Source organism: Hyaena hyaena, unplaced genomic scaffold, assembly GCF_003009895.1.
Source record: "Hyaena hyaena isolate Hyena2069 unplaced genomic scaffold, ASM300989v1 scaffold_1845, whole genome shotgun sequence".
Taxonomy (NCBI): Eukaryota; Metazoa; Chordata; class Mammalia; order Carnivora; family Hyaenidae; genus Hyaena; species Hyaena hyaena.
Genome location: NW_024082480.1, coordinates 1 through 15,106, shown reverse-complemented (window position 1 = coordinate 15,106; position 15,106 = coordinate 1).

The following is a 15,106-nucleotide window of genomic DNA, read 5'->3' as shown; positions in this document are numbered from 1 at the left end:
ATCCAGCACAGAGCGCAGACAAGGGGCTTGATTTCACAACAGTTGAGATCATGACCTGAACCAAAATCAAGAGTTGGATGGTTAACTAACTTGGCCACCCATGTGCCCCTTCTGGATACTATTCTGAGTATACTCCTAAATGAACATGTTACCCAGTTGTACCAGATTGCTATAAACTATAGACAATTCTTTGCAGACCATTCCTTCTGGGGTACCAGAAGGCATTACCAAGACCCATAGAAGGGAAAATATCAGTTTCTACCTGAGCACACAGCATCATGTATTTGTGAGTTGGCTGTGTGGATTTGTGTTGCACGGTTAAATTACTGTCTATTCTTAGGAGATTAATCAAGTAGTTAAATGACTTTTTGGTCATCAAGTTTCTGTGTCATATATTTTTGTAATTTGTAAGTAAAACAAATTTTGATCTTGGAATTAACAGATTCTAATTTATGAATGCAGAAAAACAGTCATGACTATCTTTGACCTTGAAATGTTCCTCCCCACATACACAAATAGGTAAGTTTCATTGATAATCCTTCATTCAATCAGTAATTTATTTATTATTGTTGCCTTGGTACTGCTATGATTCTTCTGTTAGCAGAAATATTTCAGTGGTTAGGTATGATCTCTTTTAATTGAAAGCCATATGGTTCTTTGCAAATAATGTTTAGTACTCCTTGCTGACAATTAAAACTCCATTCAAAAAAGGAGTGCTGAGTAAAAGAACCTCAGACATTAGGATTAAATTTCTAGTTACACCAATTCCTCCATGATATAGAGTCCCTACTATGTACAGCATTCATAAAGTAGAATGAACAAATCCCAGGCTTTCAAGTATCTCCTAGGAGCTCCTTCCTAGTCATTGAGTTTATCTTTCAACTCTAATTTCTTCTGCTTCAGTTTAAGCTCTTTTTTTTTTGTCACTAAGTAAGGATAGATCATTCTTTCCTACATCTTTCAACTTTATGGTTTGCATTTGCCACACTCCAGCAATTAGCCACCCCCCCAAAAAAAAAATCTTTCATTGAACTTCTGCTATAGGGACATTGGATTTCTACTCAGTAAGCCATAAACATCAAAATTAATTATGTCTTTTCACTTTTTGAGAGATATTAATAAAAATTATATAAGTAAAAATTTTAACAGATTTAAAGATTCTGTTAGGTGTAATTCCTAGAAAAACTTCTTACCTAGAAATCTGAGAAGAAACATAAATTATTCCTTTGTCCCTATTTAAAGTTCCATTAAAATAGAAGCAATGCATTTAAGAATTCTTTTGTTTTGGCATTTGTGTTTCAGCCCCATAATTATTTATTTTGCTACCATTAACATTAAACATTTTAGGGGCACTTTGGTGGCTCAGTCGATTGAGCATCCAACTCAGGCTCAGGTCATGATCTCAAGGTTTGATCTCAAGCCCCACATTGGATTCACTGCTGTCAGTACAAAACCTTCTTCAGATCCTCTGTCTCCCTCTCTCTGCACCTCCCCTGTTTTTGCTGTCCCAAAAATATGTAAACATTTTTAAAAATTAAACATTTTAAAAATAAAATGTAGTTGTTCTGTAGCAGGAACCAAAAAAAAATATCTTTATCTAGAAAAAAAATCATAATTGACAGAATGAAATTAATCACCACAGGTTTTTTTTTAAAGATACCAAGGTCAAGTATTAAAAACCTATTATGAAGAAAATATATCTTTAACACATATAGATGGAATTTTTGAAACATCTTAAAGCAGAAAAATACCAATTTGACTCCTTTTGTGATATCTTCATGACTGGGGGGAGAAAAATAGCTACTGTTTCTTTCTTTAGGGCTTTGACACATTAAAGCAGACCATACTATCTGAAGTATCTCTCACAAAGACAGACACCAAGGTTAAAAAACTTGTTTTTCCTACAACTACACTTTGATGTTCAGCTTAGGATAACCAACCAGTCTCTAAGCAACAAATGTATATATAAAGGCACTTACCTTAAATGTGTATTTAAAAATAACCTGAAGATACCTTCCTCATTTCAGCCAAGCTAACATTAATTACAAGAAAATGAGAACTGCAGTTACGCTGGAGAATAGGAAAATTACCACATGCAAGGAAAAGGTCAAAAGAAAAATTGGTCTTTTGATGTAAACTGGGGATGTTTTGTTGAAAGATCAGGTATCAACATTAAGACTTCTATGCTACCATTGTAATCATGATAAGAATATTTGTCATTGTTGGAGAAAATAAGCTGCAAACCAATCATGTCCTGTGCTCTGTATACTACCAAGATTTCAAAAAAAATGTTGAAGAGGCCATTATTCCAAAGGCAGCAGCATATATTTTAAGGTACTTTCATAGTCCACCATATTTAAGTTTGTAGGAGAAAACATGAGTAGTATATTTAAAAGAATTCTAGGCTCTAGATTAGACTTTGTTGCCTTCTGTTTTGGGGGTGGAGGGGAAATTCCATTCATTTCCAAGGAATAGTTTCCTCATCTTAAACTGATAGCTTATGATCATTTATAAGACAAATTCTGAAAACTTTAACTCCTGTCCTTCCTCCACATTTGTAGTGATGGTGTACCAGGAATATTGCCTATTTAGAAACTATATATCAGATTTTTATTCAGGTCCTAATAATGCCAATTCTGATATATAAGCCTTTTAAAGGAGGTATCAGTACGATAATGTTTAAAAGATGAGTGCATGGGTTTATCTTTGAAGCTGGCATTATCCTTGGCAGACAACACTATCATACTCATCACATAAAGCTATCTCTGTGATAAGATGAGGGAGGAACCTACTAATTTGTGAGACTCAGCATACCATTGCCCAAACCAAACTATTATTTAAGGGCAGATTTGCTATGAGGGAAAAGAGAATAAAATAATATTTTCATGATAATATAATTATGATTGTTCCATTAAAGTTTATACTTGAGTATATATTGCTTTGCATTGACATTTTATTTTGTATTAACTTGTTAAGTAATTCCTTTAAGTGATCTTGCATCCCATTTTACTGATACTACCTCTGAAATATACTACCACCTTAAAACCACATCACTGTAATGTGATCTTTTGTAGGGTTTTTATTTAAAGTTTTATAGAGGCAATAAATGATTTCTACCTAATAGACATCTATTTCTTTCTTTCAATGTTTACTATTCCAAGCCTTTGTGTTTTAAGCATTGTTCCATTTTTAAAGATATTTTTCCTCCCCCAAATATGTTCTTAGAAAAAAAGCCCCTCAAATACAGAGGATAATAAGGTAATAGGGTAAGAGAAGGGAGAACATGGAATGCTCAAGTGGAAATTAGGTTGTCTTCCAAGATGACACGTATGTCATCTTTAATTTACTCTGCTTAAAAAAGAATTACTCCAATGTCAATATAATAGAGTGAATATTCTGTAATAGATAACAGGTTTGTCCACGATAGGATAATTAAATGGTAAAAACGCAAGTAAAACTACCACAGTATAAACAAAGAATGCTAACATTTTGGCATTTATTTAAAGTGGCAGTGTTGTGTCTAACCCTGGCTCTCTTGACACCAGTACAGTATGCTTTTAATTTGGGTAAAATATACCCATGCCTTTTTTGTCAACGTCTTATACCAGTTAAAACTCTTTATGTTACCTAACTAATGGGAGAAAGCAGGGGGTGAGTTTCAAATAACACAACAGTAGCGTTCTTTCCCAGTTGACAAATTTTCAGGAATGTTGCAAGGAGAAAAATCAAATACAAACATGCATTTCAAATGATACAAGTCTTTCTGAGATCTACAAAAACATTGACTTAAGGTGGTGAAATCCTTTGATTTTCATAGAAATGAATGGGAATTATTACAAATCCGTTTAAGACAAGTCAATGGTGAATAGAGAGTATGCTCATATGATTGAATAATACGTTTCATAACCTTTGAGACTAGTTTTTTTACATTTCTTTTGTATATTATAAAAGTAACATGTTCATTTTATGCTTTGTAGAAAATGTAGATAGTATAAAGAAAAACAAAACCATATGCAGTCCCAAAATCCCAATAACAATCATTGTTAAAATCTTAGTATATTTCCTTCCAGCCATTTCTTCCGCATATTACATATATTCAACAAAATTAAGATTATACTGAATATGCATATATGGCCTATTTTTTTTCTTTTTTCTTTTCTTAAATAGTTTATTGTCAAGCAGGTTACATATAACATCCAGTGCTCATCCCAACAAGCGCCTCCCCCATGCCCATTACCCCCCTTCCCCTCTCTCCCACCTCCTTCAGCCCTCAGTTCTCAGCATTCAAGAGTCTCTCATGGTTTGCCTCCCTCCCTCTCCCCAACTATTTTCCCCTTCTTCTCCCCCATGGTCCTCTGTTAAGATCCCCCTAATGTACCTATATGCACAAACATATAGTATCTATCCTTCTCTGCCTGACTTATTTCACTTAGCTTAACACCCTCAAGTTACATCCAAGTTGCTACACATGGTCAGATTTCATTCTTTCTCATTGCCATGTAGTATTCTATCTTATAGATAAATCACATCTTCCTGATCCATTCGTCCGTTGATGGACACTTAGGCTCTTTCCATGTTTTTACTATTGTTGAGAGTGCTGCTGTGAACATTGGGGTACATGTGCCTCTATACATCAGCACTCTTGTATCCCTTGGGTAAATTCCTAGCAGTCCTACTGCTGGGTCATAGGAGAGTTTTACTGTTAATTTTTTGAGGAACCTCCATACTGTTTTGCAGAGGGGCTGCACCAGTTACCATTCCCACCAACAGTGTAGGAGGGTGCCCCTTTCTCCACATCCTCGCCAGCCTCTAGAGTCTCCTGATTTATTCATTTTAGTCACTCTAACCAGCGTGAGGTTGTATCTGAGTGTGGTTTTGATTTGTATTTCCCTGATGAGGAGGGATGCTGAGCATCGTTTCATGTGTCTGTTGGCCATCTAGATGTCCTCTTTGGAGAAGTGTCTGTTCATATCTTCTGCCCATTTCTTCCTGGATTGTTTGTTTTTCAGGTGTGGAGTTTGGTGAGTTCCTTATAGATTTTGGATACGAGACCTTTATCTGATATGCCATTTGCAACTATCTTTTCCCATTCCGTCGGTTGCTTATTAGTTTTATGGATTGTTTCCTTTGCCTTGCAGAAGCTTTTAATCTTGATAAGGTCTCAATCGTTTATTTTTGCTCTTGATTCCCTTGCCTTTAGAAATGTGTTGAGTAAGAATTTGTTGCGGTTGAAGTCAAGGAGGTTGTTTCCTGCTTTCCCCTCTAGGGTTTTGATGGTTTCCTGTCTCACGTTCAGGTCCTTTATCCATTTTGAGTTTATTTTTGTGCATGGTGTGAGAAAATGATCTAGTTTCATTCTTCTGCATGTTGCTGTCCAGTTCTCCCAGCACCATCTGTTAAAGAAACTGTCTTTTTTTCCATTGGATACTCTTTCTCAATTTGTCAAGGATTAACTGGCCATACATTTTTTGGGTTCAGTTCTGAGTTCTCTATTCTATTCCATTGGTCTATGTGTCTGTTTTTGTGCCAATACCATCCTGTCTTGATGATTAAAGCTCTATATTATAGGCTAAAATCTGGGATGGTGATGCTTCCCGTTTTGGTTTTCTTCAATACTACTGTGACTATTCGGGGTCATTTGTGGTTCCATACAACTTTTAGGATAGTTTGTTCTAGTTTTGAGAAGTATGCTGGTGCAATTTTGATTGGGATTGCATTGAATGTGTATATTGCTTTGGGTAGTAATGACATTTTAACTATATTTATTCTTCCAATCCATGAGCATGTAACGTTTTTCCATTTCTTTGTGTCTTCTTCAATCTTCATAAGTGTTCTATAGGTTTCATCATGCAGATCTCCTATGTCTTTGGTTAGGTTTATTCCTAGGTATTTTATGTTTTTTTGTGCAATTGTAAATGGGATCAGTTTCTTGATTTCTCTTTCTGTTGCTTTATTATTGGTGTATAAAAATGAACCCGATTTCTGTACGTTGATTTTGTACCCAGCAACTTTGCTGAAGTCATGAATCAGTTCTAGTAGGCTTCTGGTGGAGCCTGTCGGGTTTTCTATGTAGAGTATCATGTCGTCTGCGAAAGTGAAAGTTTGACTTCTTTGCCATTTCTGATGCCTTTTATTTCCTTTTGTTGTCTGATGGCTGATGCTAGGACTTCCAACACTATGGTAAACAACAGTGCTCAGAGTGTACATCCGTGTCGTGTTCCTGATCTCAGGGACAAAGCTCTCAGTTTTTCCCCATTGAGGATGATGTTACATGAGGGCTTCTCATAGATGGCTTTTATGATGCTTAAGTTCCTTCTATCCTGACTTTGTCGAGGGTCTTTATTAAGAAGGGATGCTGTATTTTGTCAAATACCTTTTATGCATATATCGACAGGATCATATGGTTTTTATCCTTTCCTTTGTTAATGTGATGTATCACATTGATTGACTTGCGAATATTGAATCAGCCCTGTAACCCAGAATTGAATCTCACTTGATCATGGTGGACAATTCTTTTTATGTGCTGTTGGATACGATTTGCAATTATCTTGTTGAGAATTTTTGCATCCATATTGATCAGGAATATTGGCCTGTAATTCTCTTTTCTGGCTGGATCTCTGTCTGACTTGGGAATCAAATTGATGTTGGCTTCGTAAAATGTCCAAAACTTTTCCTTCGATTTCTTTTTTTTTTTTTTTTTTTTTTTTTTTTTTTTGTAATAGCTTGAGAAGAATTGGGATTAATTCTGTTTTAAATGTCTGGTAGAACTCCCCTGGGAAGCCATCAGGTCCAGGGTTTTTATTTCTTGGGGGATTTTTGATAACTGATTCGATTTCTTCACTAGTTATAGGTCTGTTCAGATTTGCTATCTCTTCCCGTGTGAATTTTGGTAGTGAGTGTGTGTTTCCGACTTTGTCCATTTCTTCTAAGTCGTCCAGTTTGTTGGCATATAATTTTTCATAGTATTCTCTGATAATTGCTTGTATTTCTGAGGGGTTGGTTGTAATAAGTCCATTTTCATTAATGATTTTCTCTATTTGGGTGCTTTCACTCTCTCTCTCTCTCTCTTTTTTTTTTTTTTCTTTTAGAAGCCGGCTAGAGGTTTGTCAATTTTATTTATTTTTTCAAAAAAACAACTCTTGGTTTCATTGATCTGTTCAACTGTTGGGTTTTTTTTTTTTCCCTTGTTTTTTTATTGTTTATTTCTGTCCTAATTTTTATTATTTCTCTTCTCCTACTGGGTTTGGGATGCTCTTGTTGCTCTCCTTCTAGTTCCTTTAAGAGAGCTCTTAGATTCTGTACTTGCACTTTTTCAAATATCTTGAAATAGACCTGGAATGCAATGTACTTTCCTCTTGGGACTGCCTTTGCTGCATCCCAGTATGTGATCTATCTTAGAGAATGTGCCATGCACACTTGAGAAGAAAGTGAATTCCCTGGCCTCAGGATGTAGAGCTCTAAATATATCTGTCAGATCCATCTGGCCCAATGTGTCATTCACGTCCATTGTTTCTTTAGTGATTTTCTCTTTAGTTGATCTATCCATTGTTGTAAGTGAAGTATTAAAGTTCCCTGCTATTAGCATACCATAAGATTGTTTCTGTTTGTGATTAACTATTTTATGTATTTATGTGTTCCCGTTTTCGGTGCATAGACATTTATAATTGTTAGTCTTCTTGATGGATAGACCCTGTAATTATTATATAATGCCCTTCTTCATCTCTTGTTACAGACTTTACTTTGAAGTCAAGTTTGTCTGATGTAAGTATAGGTAGTCCAGCTTTCTTTTGACTTCCCATAGCATGATATATACTTCTCCATCCCCTTACTTTCTTTTTTATTTATTTATTATTAGTTTATTGTCAAGTTGGTTTTCATATAATACCCAGTGCTCATCCCCACAAGTGTCCTCCTCCATGCCCATCACCCCTCTTCCCTTCAGTTTGTTCTCAGCATTTGAGAGTCTCTGATGGTTTGTCTTCCTCCCTCTCCCCCACTATTTCCCTCCCTTCTCCATCCCCTTACTTTCTTTTTTATTTATTTATTATTAGTTTATTGTCAAGTTGGTTTTCATATAATACCCAGTGCTCATCCCCACAAGTGTCCTCCTCCATGCCCATCACCCCTCTTCCCTTCAGTTTGTTCTCAGCATTTGAGAGTCTCTGATGGTTTGTCTTCCTCCCTCTCCCCCACTATTTCCCTCCCTTCTCCATCCCCTTACTTTTAATCTGAAGGTGTCCTTCAGTCTAAAATGAGTTTCCTGTAGACAGCAAATTGGTGGATTTTGTTTTTTTATCCATTCTGCTACCCTATATCTTTTGATTGGAACATTTAGCCCATTTACATTCAGTGTTATTATTGAAAAATATGGGTTTAGAGTCATTGTGTTCTTTGTAGGATTCATGCTTGTGGTGGTGCCTCTGGTACTTTGGGTTCCTTGCAACATTTCGCTCATAGAGTCCCCCTCAGGATTTCTTGTAGAACTGGTTTAGTGGTGATGAATCCTTTCAATTTTTGTTTATTTGTGAAGATTTTTATGTCTCCTATTCTGAATGACATGCTTGCTGGATAGAGGATTTTTGGCTGCATATATTTTTTGTTCATCACATTGAAGATTTCCTGCCATTCCTTTCTGGCCTGCCAAGTTTCAGTAGATAGGTCTGTCACCACTCTGACAGGTCCCTCTTTGTTTGTTAGGGCCCTTTTATCCCTAGCTGCTTTCAGAATTCTCTCTTTGTCCTTATATTTCTCCAGTTTCACTCTGATATGTCGTGCAGAAGATCAATTCAAGTTGCATCTGAGGGGAGTTCTCTGTGCCTCTTGGATTTCAACGTCTGTTTCCTTCCCTAGATTGGGGACGTTCTTTGCTATAATTTGTTCCAGGACTCCTTCAGTGCTTTTGCTTCTCTTTTCATCTTCTGGAATTCCTATGATATGGATATTGTTCCGTTAGATTGTATCACTGAGCTCTTGAACTCTCCTTTCGTGTTCCTGGATCAGTTTATCTCTCTTTCTCTCTGCTTCCTATTTTTCTCTAATTGTGTCTTCTAATTCACCTATTCTCTCTGCCTCTTTAATCCGTGCATTGGACGCCTCCATTTTATTATGCTCCTCATTTATACCATTTTTTTAATTCATCACAACTATTTTTAAGCTCCATAGTCTTTGTAGCAATAGTTTCTCTGATGTCTTCATGCCTTTTTTAAGCCCAGCGATTAATTATGACTCTTGTTCTAAATTCTTGTTCAGTTATGTTGCTTATATGTGTTTTGAGCAGTTCTTTAGCTGTCATTTCTTCCTGGAATTTCTATGGAGGAGAGTTCTTCTGTTTCATCATTTTGGCTAGCTTTCTATCTCTTGTTAGTTTTTTTTTTTTTAATGTTTTATTTATTTCTTAGGAGAGAGAGAGAGAGACAGTGTGAGCAGGGGAGGGTCAGAGAGAGAGGGAGTTACAGACTGAAACAGGCTCCAGGCTCTGAGCTGGCAGTCAGCACAGAGCCCGACGCGGGGCTCGAACCCGCGAACTGCAAGATCATGACCTAAGCGAAAGTCGGACGCTTAACCGATTAAGCCACCCAGGCGCCCCTATCTCTTGTTAGTTTTAAAAGCTTATTATGCACTCTGCACCTTAGATTATTGCTGTATTAAAGAAGGTTCTTTGACTGTCCAGGGCCTGTCCTGGAAGGAAGTGTTTTTTGAGTGGTGTCTCTTGGTCTCTCTTGTTGAGATTTTGGTTATTTTATTTCCCTACTCATAGTGGTATTTGGCACTCTCCACCCCATGTTCTTTGGCTTGTTTCTTGAGGTAGCCCCTCAAACTCAAGAGTGGGTGAGAAAGCCGGGAGGTCAGTTGGGTGGAGCATAAAGACAACTGTTTACTCACCAGCTTCAAAGCTGGGAGTCTTCCTCTTGCTTCAGGCTGCCAAAGAATGTTAACCTTCAAAATAAAACCACCAGCTGTCTTTCTAACAGAAATGGGTTTTAGAATAGCACAAAATTGCAATCCTCAACTAGCAAGTTACCACAAAATCACAGGCAAGCCCAGAGAAGAAAGGAGAGGAGGGATCTTTTATAGAGGAAAAGTGGGAAGTTGGCCTACTTTTTTTCTTAATGGTATGAGAATATTTCCATGTAATCGTTTGTCTCCAAGGTATTTTACTCTCAATTACATTTGGACTGAAAGGGTGAATTTTAAAAATTGATATGAGAAAACAAAAATTCTACTTATGAAAATATTTCTGTCCTAGAGAGTTAATAAGTATCTCCTTTACATAAAAAGTATACTTCTTACCTTATGTTTCAAACAAATGATGTTATCTATTTACCCTCACAATTATACACTTGCTATACTTTGGCTGCAAGTTACAAGATACTTCTCAATATTTCTACCAAAGTAATATTTTTTCACTTACACTATAAACTATTCTAATCTTTAAAGTAAAACAAAAATCATTATTAAGTATAAAAGATCTCATATTTTATAAACCAATATGTGCTTGAGTAATAATTTTTGAAGTAAGTTGGAATTCAATTCCAATTTTTCTCTAAAGAAAGTTTTTTATTATTATTTCTTTTTTAATTCAAGTATAATTATCATACCGTGTTATATTAATTTCAGGTGTACAATATAAATATTTAACAATTCAGGACATTACTCAGTGCTTATCACAAAAAGTGTACTCTTAATTCCCTTCACCAATTTCATCCATCTCCCCATTGCCCTACCCTCTGGCTTCCATCAGTTTGTTTTCTATATTTAAGAATCTCTTTTTTGTTTCTCTCTTCTTTGTTTTGTTTCGTAAATTCCACATGAGTGACATCTAATGCTATATTTCTTCCTCTGACATTTGACTTAACATTAAACCCTCGAGATCCATCCATGTTGTTGCAAATGACAAGTTCTCATTCTTTTTTATGGCTGATTAGTATTATAATTATATATAATATATCATATAACCTATTCTCATATACCATATATATTTTATATAATTATATGTATAATATGATATATATATTTCACTCCATAGATGAATGGGTAATGAATAGGTCATATATATATCATATGTACACATATGTACATCTATATACGTGACCCATTCTTTGTCCATCCATCCATCCATTTATATATATATATACATGACCTATTCTTTATCCATTCAGCTATGGAGTGAAATAAAATGTTAGTTTTGTTTCTTTGACTGACATTTCACATACCATTATACCCTCTAGATCCATCTGTATTGTTGCAAATGTCAAGTTCTCATTTTTTTATGGCTGAGTAATATTATAATTATATATATAATATGTTATATATTATATAACCTATATATATATATTATATATTTATATATAACCTACTCTTTATCCATTTATCTATGGATAGACACGTGGTTTGCTTCCATATCTTAGCTATTTTAAATAGTGCTGCAGTGGACATAAGCAATAAATGGGTCAATCAACAAATCAAAGAAGAAATAAAAACATATATGTATATTATATGTTGTAGTTAGTTATAGTTACATATTATTATATATTTACATATATATATTATAATATATATGTAAAATGAAACACATTAGTCCAAAATCTTTGGGAGGCAGAAAAATCTATTTTAAGATGAAAGATTTTCACAGGTGTACCTCAAGAAGCAAAAAGTCTCAAATAAACAACCCAAAGTTATACCTAAAGGAGTGAGGAAAAAAAGAAAAAGCCCGAATCCAGTAGAATGAAAGAAATAATAAATAATAAAGCAGAAATAAATGATATAGAGACTAAAAATCAACAGAAAAGATCAATGAAACCAGAAATTGGACCTTTGAAAAGATCAATGAAACCAGGAGCTGGGTCTTTGAAAAGATTAATAAAACTGATAAAGCTTTAACCAGACTCATGAGAAAGAGAGAGAGAGACAGAGGAGTTAAATAAAATCAGGAATAAAAGAGGAAGAATAATAACCAACACCACAGAAGTGCAAAAGATTCTAAGAGAACATTATGAAAAAATATATGCCAACAAATTGAACAACTTAGGAGAAATGGATAAATTCCTAGAACATATGACTTCCCAAAAGTGAATTGGGAAGAAAAAGTAAGTTTGAACAAATTACTAACGAAATTGAATCAGTAATCAAAAAAACTACCAACAAACGGGTATAAGATTCAGAGGTGAATTCTACCAAACCTTTAAACAAGAGTTAACACCTATTCTTCTCAAACTATTCCATAAACTAGAAAAGGAAAGAAAGAACTCAAATTCATTGTATGAGACCAACAATATTACTCTGATACCAAAACCAGAAAAAGATAGTACAATATAAAGAGAACTATAGGCTAATGTCTCTGATGAACATAGATGCAAAAGTCCTCAATAAAATATTAGCAAACTGCATCCAACAATACATTAAAAAAATCATTCATCATGATCAAGTGGCATTTATTCCTGGGATGCAAGGAATTTCCAAATCAATCAATATAATACATCACATCAACAAGGGAAAGGATAAAAACAATAAGATCATTTCAATACATGCATAGAGAGCATCTGATAAATACAACATCCATTCATGATTAAAACCCTCAAAAAGTTGGGTTAGAGGAAACATACCCTAACATAATAAAGGTCATATATGGGGTGCCTGGGTGGCTCAGTCAGTTAAGCATTCGCCTTTGCTCAAGTCATGATCTCGCGGTCTGAGTTTGAGCCTCACGTCGGACTCTGTGCTGACAGCTAAGAGCCTGGAGCCTGCTTGGGATTCTGTGTCTCCCTCTCTCTCTGCTCCTCCTCCGCTCATGCTCTATTTCTCAAAAATAAGCATTAAATTTTAATAAATAAATAAATAAAGGTCATATATGAAAAACTCACAGATAACATCAGATTCACTGGTGAAAAAGTAAGGTTTCCTCTAAGATCAAGAACAAGACAAGGGTTTCTATTCTCACCATTTTTATTCAACATAGTACCAGATGCTCTAGCCACAGCAAGTAGAGAACAAAAAAAATGATGGTATCCAGATCAATAAGAATGTAGTAAAACTTTCACTATTTGTAGATGATATGATACTATATATAGAAAGCACTAAAGATTACACCAAAAAACCTACTAGAATTGATAAATGAATTCAGTTAAGTCACAGGCTGAAAAATCAATATACAGAAATCTGCTGCATTTCTATACACTAAAAATAAAGTACCAGAGAGATTAGGAAAACAATCCCATTTAAAATTGCGCCAAAAGCTAACGAAGGACTATGAGGGAGAAGAAGAAGAAAAATAGTTGGGGAGAGGGAGGGAGGCAAATCATGAGAGACTCTTGAATGTTGAGAACAAACTGAGGGCTGATGAGGGTGAGGGAGAGAGGAAGGGGGTGATGGGCATGGGGGAGGGCACTTTTCGGGATGAGCACTGGGTGTTATATGGAAACCAACTTGACAACAAACTATTTAAGAAAAAAAAATAATAAAATAAAATTGCACCAAAAATAATAAATATTTTTTAAAATCATAGTGTTCTGTTTAAGACAGTTTGAAAAGTTTGGGAAATTTTGCCTATTCTGCTTTGGCTATGAAACAATATTTACATTTCCATTTTAATACATAATGCTCCAAGACTATTATAATCAAGTTACTTCCTTTGTGATCTCAGCCATATAAAACTGTAATATTTCCAGTCCCTGGGTAATTCCCTAGTTAACAGATCTTTAGACTTATTCATTATTCCAACCTGTTAAGAGACCATTCAATGCATTATTTCAGCAACGTTGGGACTTGTATCAAAATTGCTTATTAGTTTAAATTGGAACAGTTCTGAGACTCCAGTCACAGGTTTGACCTCCATTGAGACTTATTACTTTATAAAAAGGGGGAAAAAAAAAACTTCTGCTACAGAGCCACCATGAGCCTGTAATACTAATCTTGTCTTTCAGTCTGTCACTTGCAACAGAAGGCCAAGTGGAAGATGTGGGTAGATACAGTCAACTTTATATGTTGCTTAAATGGTATAAAATAATGGATGTTGGGAAAGTTCTCCTATCCATTTCTCTTCACCCCCTGTGACTCTGTTGGAAGTTTATTAGTAATAATTCATTGGGGATAATTTTGTATACAGTACAATAATTCCTAACAAAGATAAATTATTCTGTGAGGTATTCATACCATAGTGGCATTTGCTTAATCACCTTCATTATTTTACAACATTGAGTGAAAAGCAAGACACTGATTGAAGGATAATTGGGAAGGTGAGTGATTAAAATTGAAGAGGAATAAATATAGAACCTCTATAAGTCTTGAGGGACGAATAATAATGGAAAGCACTAAATGGCTCTTGAGCAGGGGAGAAAGAACTTAAGATTCTAAAATCTGGAAGGTTAAATGTGTGTATAGGGGTTAGGATAATTCTATCCTAGGATATCCTAGGATAATTCTAGTAGTTAAGTCATGAGGTCAAATATGTTTTAACACTTGCGATCTGTATAGTCTTAAGCAAGTTATTTGAACTCTCTGTGTTTAAGTTGCTTTGCAAACTATAAAGGAAAAATAAGATACAGAGAGGGAGACAAACTATAGGAGACTCTTATATAGAGAGAACAAACTAAGGGTTGATGGGGTGAAGGTTGGGGAGGTGGGGAAAGCGGGTGATGGGCACTGAGGAGGGCACTTGTTGGGATTAGCACTGGGTGTTGTATGTAAGTGATGAATAATGGGAAATCCTGAAGCCAAAACTATACTGTATGTTAGCTAACTTGACAATAAATTTAAAAAAGAAAAATAAAACAACCATAAAAATAAATAAATAATAAAAATTAAAAACATATGTAAATAATAGTAGGGCTTATCTCATAGTGCTGTTGTGTGGAATATGATAACCTATGATAAAGTGCTTAGCACAGTTCCTAGCAGGAGGTAAGTGCTTGGTAAATGTTAGCCAATGCTATTATTATTACTTACAGAAAAAGAGATTAAAGGAAACCATAGACAATTTCCACCCACCAATTTTGCCCTGGGCAGAAATGGCTTTAAGAAACATTTAAGAAATGTTTAAGAGGAGAGAGGGCAAGATGGCGAAGTAAGGAGCTCCGTACTTGCACTCGCGCCCATACATCACACAGAAAAG